This window comes from Myotis davidii, unplaced genomic scaffold (assembly GCF_000327345.1).
Source record: "Myotis davidii unplaced genomic scaffold, ASM32734v1 scaffold575, whole genome shotgun sequence".
Taxonomy (NCBI): domain Eukaryota; kingdom Metazoa; phylum Chordata; class Mammalia; order Chiroptera; family Vespertilionidae; genus Myotis; species Myotis davidii.
Window position 1 is genome coordinate 6,298,843 of NW_006290306.1, and position 8,771 is coordinate 6,307,613.

Consider the following 8,771-nt stretch of genomic DNA (forward strand, 5'->3'; position numbering starts at 1 on the left):
GAAACCCAACTCAAATTGGCTTAAATCAGCGGTTCTCAACCTGTGGGTCGCAACCCCTTTGGGGGTCGAACGACCCTTTCACAGGGGTTGCCTAAGACCATGGGAAAACACATATATAATTACATATTGATTTTGTGATTAATCACTATGCTTTAATTATGTTTAATTTGTAACAATGAAATTGGGGGTCACCACAACATGAGGAACTGTATTAAAGCGTCGTGGCATTAGGAAGGTTGAGAACCACTGGCTTAAATGAAAAAGAAATTCATGGATTCCCATAATCAGAAAGCCAGACATAAGAGATTTTCAGTGTCTTAATCCATAGACTTTGGCTCCATTTCCCTGTCACTTGCTTAGCTCTGGACCTCTCCTGGGGCCACCCCATCCTCAGGCTGATAGTTAATTGGAGGCAGTGATTCCAAACATATAACCCATGAACAATATCATCAGAGGAAAGCAAAAGAAAGTGTCAAGAAGCTCATTCTGAAGAGCAAGGGGAAGCCCCCAGCACACCTGTTCTCATGACTCATTAGCAAGAATTGTCACCTGCCCAAATACTGACAAGAGGAATGAGCTTACTCTTCAGCCAGAGTTCTGTATGGAAGGCTTAAGTTCTGTGCATGCTAGTAGACAATCGCAAGTGTCCACCTACTTTACTTCTTCCTGTTGGATTTTGCTGAGGGGGAGTATCATGTTTCACTTATTCTTTTATTTTTGGCATCTATCCTGGTGGCTAGTACATAGTTGCTGTTCAAAAATGTCATTGAATAAATGAATTAATAAATGAGTACCCTGAAAGTTGGCAAATCTGATCTATATTTGTCCTCTAGTTAAAAAAAAAAAGTCCAAATAATCCCTTATTTCCTGAAATTAAAAAGGAAGTCATTTGTTAGAGCATCTTATCTGGAGGGAACTGAGGAAGATACAATAATGTAATCAGAACTCAAGTTACATAGGATTTTACAATAGACCAGATGTCACCCATTTGAATAACATTTAGCAGTAAACAGACATAATGGCTACATTTTTTTAATGAACAATTTAGATCCTGAATCAAATGAGCTTCTGAATTTCACACGATGAAAGCTTCCAGATTTTCAGGCTGCATTAGTGAATTTATAATTATTTTGCTGGAAGACGGGGGACTTGAATCATGGGTTGGCAATTTGTAGGTATCTCTAACAGATTTTGTGATTACTGGGATTTAGAACTGCAGTGCTTGACAGGAACTCAACAGAGAGCAGCTAGCACCAGTTTTTAGGGGGGACTTCCTGTTGACACAAGTTTTCTAACTACTTTCCTCACAATTTACCCAGAACACCATGCTACAAATTACCGGCATTGGATTACTGTGAGTGGGAGGAAACAGAATACTCACCAGAGCTTTGCATCAGCCCTTTGGGCACCCCGTGTGCCCAGCCTACTACGGCTGTTTTTAGGGTTGTAGCCTATTTCATTGCATCAGTGATACCTTGAAGTTTCATGCCAAACTCTATAATGTAAACAGCTCAACAGGTGGGTGATTTGGGAGGAGCCCTCAGTATTTCATGGCAACAAATTCAGTACTTCCTCATTATGGCTGCCTCCTCATCCTGATTCAAAAGAAAACAAACAAGCCCGCCTTCCACCTCAGTGACTGTACACCTGCAAGGCTGCTGTTTACAGGGCTGAGCGGTAACTGTGCTGCCCTGGGCCCTGATGGTCTAACCAGACTTTGCAAATTTGTTAGGCTGGCACAACGTGTGTGGTTTTTCTTTCTTTTTACAACATTTGAATTTGAATGGCTTTAGGTGAGGCAGTCTCTTTTCTTTAAGTCTCACTGTGTCTTATTTGACTCACACATTTATATTACCTGCCCAGCCCCTGTAGGCATTGATCTTGCCAAGCCCAGACTAAACCACAGAAGGAAATTGAGGCGGAACTTACCTAGTATTTAGGTTAAGTAGGGAAAAGACAGAGCAAAACAGATGCCTCTTGACCATCCTAGGTTAAATGCAACCATTAGCATTTTCAATCATTGCTTCCAGAACTGTGTGGAAGCCCGTATTGGGAGGTGTTGGAGGGAGTCATCGCGAGGATGTGACCACTGTTTGACCTGTGTGCTGGACCTGGGCCCTCAGAGCCTCCACACCCCTTGCCCTGTTCTTGAAATGTTCGTTCTGCCTACCATTCCCACCATTCCCACGGTGGGGCAGTTTCCAGGACACAGCTTCTTGAGAGAGTAAGGTGTTGAGACCATCCAGACAGCATACCTTACTGAACCCGGTTAAGGCCTCCATATAAACTTTTAAGATTCTGGAAATAAATTTGGAGATCTACTTGCCTTGCAGTCACCCAAAGTAAGCCTTGCATGTAAGTTCCCTTGCTTATTAAACCTGCCGCCTACCACGCTGGCATGATCTGCCTTTTTCTTGGGTCTCTTTTAGCCCTCTGTGTACAGGAATCAGGTTTGGATTTCACCCAAGAAACTCCCCAGATTTCTAATCAAAGGAAGGACCCTCAGAACATGGCTATCTTTACACTACCTAGATCAGCGGTTCTCAACCTGTGGGTCGTGACCCCTTTGGTGGTCGAACGACCCTTTCACAGGGGTCGCCTAAGACCATCCTGCATATCAGATATTTACATTATGATTCATAACAGTAGCAACATTACAGTTATGAAGTAGCAACAAAAATAATTTTATGGTTGGGTCACAAAATGAGGAACCGTATTTAAAGGGCCAGAAGGTTGAAAACCACTGATTTAGATAGACTGTGATTTTGGATTGACTTGAACTCAAAGGAGTTTCCTGGAACTACCCTAAGAATGTGGTTCATTTCAATAGATGTCTGATTCTGGAGAGCAGAATAGTATTTTCTGTATGTGCTCAAAGCACACACTATGACACTAAATAAAAAAAAAAAATCCTACTCTCCCTGTCCCAGTTTTTATTCTTTAGTATTACAAGTTCTTTCATTTATTATTTTTCTTTTAATATTTCTTATGTAGGTTGCCAGGACAATTTGTCTTTTTTCGTCTTTATATACCTTTCTTTACTATTCTAAACTCATGCCAGTGTTTGTTGGGCAGCCACTGTGTACTGAGCACTCGCTGAGCTGGTATGTACCAAGCCCTGTCCAACTGGTGAGCACTTCCCTCTTTCTGATTTCTCTTTGACTTATCACTCTTTTTAAAAATCACCCTGAAGCTAAAAACATGATGGTGAGTTTATAACTCTGTTCTTTCATTCAATAAGTATGTACTGAGCAGCTACTATGAACCAGGAATGGTTCTAAGTTCTGAAGACACAGCCCTGAAAAAGACAGGAAAGGTCTATGTTCTCATGAAGATTATATTCCAGTGGAGGGAGATGGATATGAAACAGGCAAGCAAATGCCAGATGATTTCAGACAGTGTTAAAGTGTTAAGTTAAAAAAAAAGAGAGATAGCTGGGGTAGGAGAAGAAAAGGAATGAAGGCTATTTTAGAAACCATAGTCAAGGAAGCAATCTCTAGGGATGGGACATTAGAAAAAACCTTGAATGAAGTAAGGAAGTAGCAATAGGAAAATGTAGGAAAAGAGAGTAATGGGAAGAATGTTTACAAGTGAAGTGAATTCGATGTGTTTGAGGAGGAGCAAAGGAGGTCAGGATATTTGGCATTTAGCAAATGTGAGCAAATGAAGATGAAACTGGAGAGAGTGGGCTTTCTAGGGCCTGGCAAGAAGTTTGGACTTTATTCTAAATATGATGAGAGGGCTTCGAGTGTTGGAATGATGTGATCTGATTCATGTTTTGTAAAGAGTAATTTGTTCTGCCGGATTGGATGGTGATAAGGGAACAACACAAAAGAGCAAGAGTTACTGCAGGAATCCTGGTGAGGGGCAACCATGGTTTGGCCAAGGGTTTTAGCAGCTGAGATGGAGAGAGAGGATAGATTTGAGATAAGTTTTGGAGAAGAGCTGATGGGACCTACGTAGGCAGAACACAGGAAGTGAAAGAAAATGAGCGATGACGAATGAGTCCAAACTTTTGGTTGAGCATTTGTTCGTTGGGAAATCCAGGTCCCTTTCCATTGCTCCACTGTTTTTTGTTGTTGCTGTTTTGTTTTGTTTGTTTTTTTAAAACAAGACCAATTCCATGCATTGTAGGAGATGAGCTCATTGAGATCTGTATGTGCTGTATTTAGTGAGAACCAAGGCTCTAAGTAGATTTGGTAGAACTAGAGAAGAGATGCTAACCCACGACTGAATCCTTTAGATTTTGTCCCTTCTGTGCACCGACCGGTGGTGGACTACTTGGTAACTTTTGCTTGGCAGTGGATTACTTTGTAATTTTTACTTCCATTGCCTTTCAGTAGCCCCAGTTTCCAGCCCTATTCCCTGGCTCCCACTTCTGCTGCCGCTTCTACATCTCAGCAGAACAGGAACCTCCTTGCAAGGCACTGCAAGTTCAGCAGAGTTCATGCAAGTTCTGCCATGCAGGTGCTGTGGCTTCCTGGTTTGGGGAATCTGGAATACTCTCCTGCTGCCCGAGCAGATGCATAACAGGGTTTGGGGGCTGTAGCAGGGCAGAGCAGACCTCCACTGACACTTTCTTCAATTAGGGCCCGAGGAAAAAGACGCTGCCGCCATGGGTGTGTCCAGGACTGACACCACAGCCCTGATGCTTGGAGTTGACTCCAGGAAGCTGGTGAAGACTGGTGACAGTTTCTCCTCTACAGCAGTTAGACACCTCATCTGTAAAGGTGAGCACAGTAATAATGATGATTGCTTCCCAGAGTTATTATGAGAGTTGTCTTAATCTGAGGGGTGGTGAAGACCCCAGGCAAGTGTGGCAAACTTGGCTTGGAGTCTAGAGTCAGAACCCCCGGTTTCTTTCCCATTTGGATTCTGACATCAGAACAAGTTTCTTAACCTCTGTGTGCCTCAGTTTTCTTATCTCCAATAAGAGGATAATAATGGTACCGACTTCAGCTGGTTATTGTAGGAATTAGATGAAATATTTTGTGTAAAATGCTTCAAACTGTGACAGGCATTTGATTATAGTACTTAAAAGTAGTGCTTGATAAGTGACACTTGATTGTCTATTAGAAAAAGCAGTGTCTGTGAAAAGTGCATTCATAGCCTTAAAATATTAGTTATTGTTTTAATTTTTACCTCCTGCATTAGCCTCACTGATTTTGTTTTCCCAAAATAATTACAGTTTGGGCATGTGCGCCTCTGAGATTCAAATGAGAGGATCACACACTCAGATGCCTGTGGGGCACCTGATCTGATCTGTCTAAACAGGTTGTTATGACTGAGCACAGCCGAGTGATGGGCAGCTAAATGACTGTTTCAGTACAAGTTGTGTCACATGCGAGTTCTCCAAGAGAAGCTGGAAGTCTGGAATTTTCAGACAAACTCTCAGGGTTTAAAGATATTGGCAGTCACATCAGAATTGCAAAACACCTTGCTGGCTAACGAAACGTATGCTTCAGGGGGTAGGCCTGGCCCATGGTCCACCAGTTTGGAAACGTCGATCTAGCTAACTGGAGTTTAGTTTGTGAGGTCAGCTGCAAATGGGATCCAAGAAAGGTAAGTTGAATGAGAGGATGCTTTAGGCGCTAGAGGGAGAAGCCCAGGTGGGTGATGCCCCACAAGTTCCTCTGGGGTAGGAGACAGGTTGGACTTGTGATGGAGGAGGATGCTGACACGATGGACCATGTGACCGCCATACTTCAGAACCTGATGTAGGGCTGGCCCCAATGACACAGATGTCTGTGCTTTGAATATATAGCTTGTTTGTATTTCCTTGGCAGTCAGGTTACACAAAGGCAGTATTGTTTGTTTCCCACTGCTTCCTGGGGCCTGCATTGCAGCTGCTGTGCATAGCTGTGGATTCTCCAGTTAGGCAACTGCTTGCCTGTCTTGAGGTTCCTGTGGGCCTCACCTGATGGAGGAAGCATAAACAGGAAGACTGCTAGAGTCGGATCACGTAAGCCCGCACATTAACCTCAACTATCGAACAGGTGCATGGATGATGCTGGAGCTGAGTTTCACTTTCAATGACCTGGATTATCACAGGGCTACTTGGTTAGAGTGTTGAGGACTCAACAATGCCAAATTAAAGATTTATGATATTTGTAGAATGCGCTTTCATCCACTGGCAGAGAAAAGCAAGTATAAAAATCAGGGGGAAAATAAAACTTAAAAATCACTACTAATATTCAAAATGAGAATCAAACATCTAATGCTAGTGTCTCTTAGGGGCAATTTTCTCCCCTCCTCCCCAGGGATATTGAGCAATGTTTGGAGACATTTTTGGTGGTTACAACTGAGGGAGGGCTTTGCTCCTGGCATCCAGTGTGTTAGAGGCCAGGGATCCTTCAAAACATCCTACAATACATAGGATGGTCCCCACAACAGAGAATTATTGGGCCCAACATGTCAACACTGACAAGCTGAGAAACCCATAATAGGGTGAAAGAAGAAATAATTCATATAAGTGGGAGGAGGTAACTTTAGAAATGAAATTAGGGCCATAAGTTAAAGGCTGCCATGCACTGGGTTAAAGGTGTGATAATAGCAAATTGTCCACTTCCATGAACTCTTTGCTGGATTAATTACACCAATTATACTTATTATATATTTTATGTATATAAGGAAACCTACCTTCTTTTATAATAAGCAAATGTTTTCACTATAAAAGAGCTTAGATTGCACATAGAAGCCCCCCAAAAGGTGAATGTGCTGATACCTAGAGCAATCATCATATAAACAGGCAGAACCTGAAAAGCAAAACCTAGGGTCTTTGATCCTCCCAAGTGGGCCCATAAATGGTGTCATGGCCACCAACTGCTCCCAGTAGGTGTAGAGTTTATCTTTGGCATCTTGCTTTACTGACAGATGCTTTCGGTATAAGGAAAAAACAAAGACAAGGAAACAGAAGCTGCTGAGGACTCACCACCATGTCAAGTTCAACATTTACAGGAAGGTACCCCTGAATGGACAACACAGGGACACAGGTCATGATTTCCAAAGGAGAAGCTGTACTCTGAGGACAGAGGGCAACACAGAGTGGCTGGAGGGGTTGGGACATAGAGATGAATTGCTGAATTTTGTGAAATGTCTGCTAGAAAGGAAGCAAGATTGGTATAATTGAGCTCTTCCTTTTTCTGTAAGAATGGTTCTGGTTTCTTTGAAGTATTCTTAAAGAAATAAATCATGTCTATTTCCTTGCAAAGGAGAAGGGGTGAGGTCTGGCATTTGAAATATGCACATGACCTGTTAAACCAGGTAGACTTTTTTCCTTGCCCAGAAACAACCCCATTCGGCAACCACAGAGGTCATATCACCCACACAGACCGAACCCAAACCCAAACACAAACTGGCCTATTGACATGGGGTCCTTAAAAAGTCTTATTTATTAAGCTTAAATGATGTACACATCCTTTTTTTTTTCCAGATTGGTGATCCTCTCTCATATTTTCCATTATGAAACCTCTCTCTTCTTTGACCTTGAACAAAATCAGAAGAGTTTGTGTTTACTGAATACTTACCAGATAGATGTTGTAAGCACTTCACATACAGCTAGCTAATTATTTAAGCCTCACTTGTGAAGTACATATTATTATCCAATTTCCAGATGAGGAAACTGAGGCTCAGGGAGGTTAAATAATTTGTTAAAAGTAATTCATCTAGTCAGTGAGGAGCTGGAATTTTAATGCTGGCTTCCTGGCTCCAGAATCTGTAACACACTAGTAAACACTATCCCGTATGGTCGGAAAGCAGGTTTAGACTTTTTCTAAGCAACATGAGTCAGTTTTGCCAGTGAGAATATTGAGAAAGTCAAATTGCTTATTTTCCTGAGATTTCTTTGAATTCTCCTTACAATCTTTGCAAGAAAAGAGGATGGCTACTACCAATAAATCAACAAAAAACAAGGCTGTGGAGAAAGGGGAACCCTTGTGTACTGCTGGTAGGAATGCAGACTAGTGCAGCCATTGGGGACAACAGTAAAGAGTTTCCTCAAAAAATTGAAAATGGAACTCTCATTCAACCCAGCAATCCCACTTCTAAGAGTAAATCCGAAGAAACTCCAAACACTGATTCAAAGGAGTTTATACACCCCTATGTTCATTGCAGTGTTATTTACACTACCCAAGATTTGGAAGCAGCCCAAGTGCCTGTCAGTAGGTGAGTGGGTAAAAAAGCTGTAGTACATTTACACAATGGAATACTACTTGCCCATAAGAAAGAAGGAATTCTTATCTTTTGGGACAGCATTGGTGGATCTGGAGATTTATTATGCTAAGTGAAATAAGCTAGTCAGAGAAAGACAAATACCATATGATCTCACTTATATGTAGAATTTAATGAACAAAATATACTGATGAACAAAATAGAATTGGAGGCATGGATACATGGAACAGAATGACAGCTATCAGAGGGGATAGCAAAGCGGGGACTGGATGAAAGAAGGTGAAGAGATTAGCCAAAGAGCATCCTATCTAATAATAGACAAACATGGTAATTGACCTTACCTTTGCTACGCCTCCCATTGGCTAATCAGCATGATATGCAAATTAACCGCCAACAAAGATGATGGCTAATTTGCATACTGTAGGCAGGGTGGGACAGTGCAGCTGCGAGCGCGAGTCGCCATCCCGGGCCACAGGCCGTCCCCAGAAGCCCCAGAAGCCACCCAGAAGCTGGTGATCAGGGGGAGATGGGGGTCCCCTGCTCAGGCCTGACACCTCTGGCGGAGGCATCAGGCCTGGGCGGGGGGCATAGCCGGCAATCGG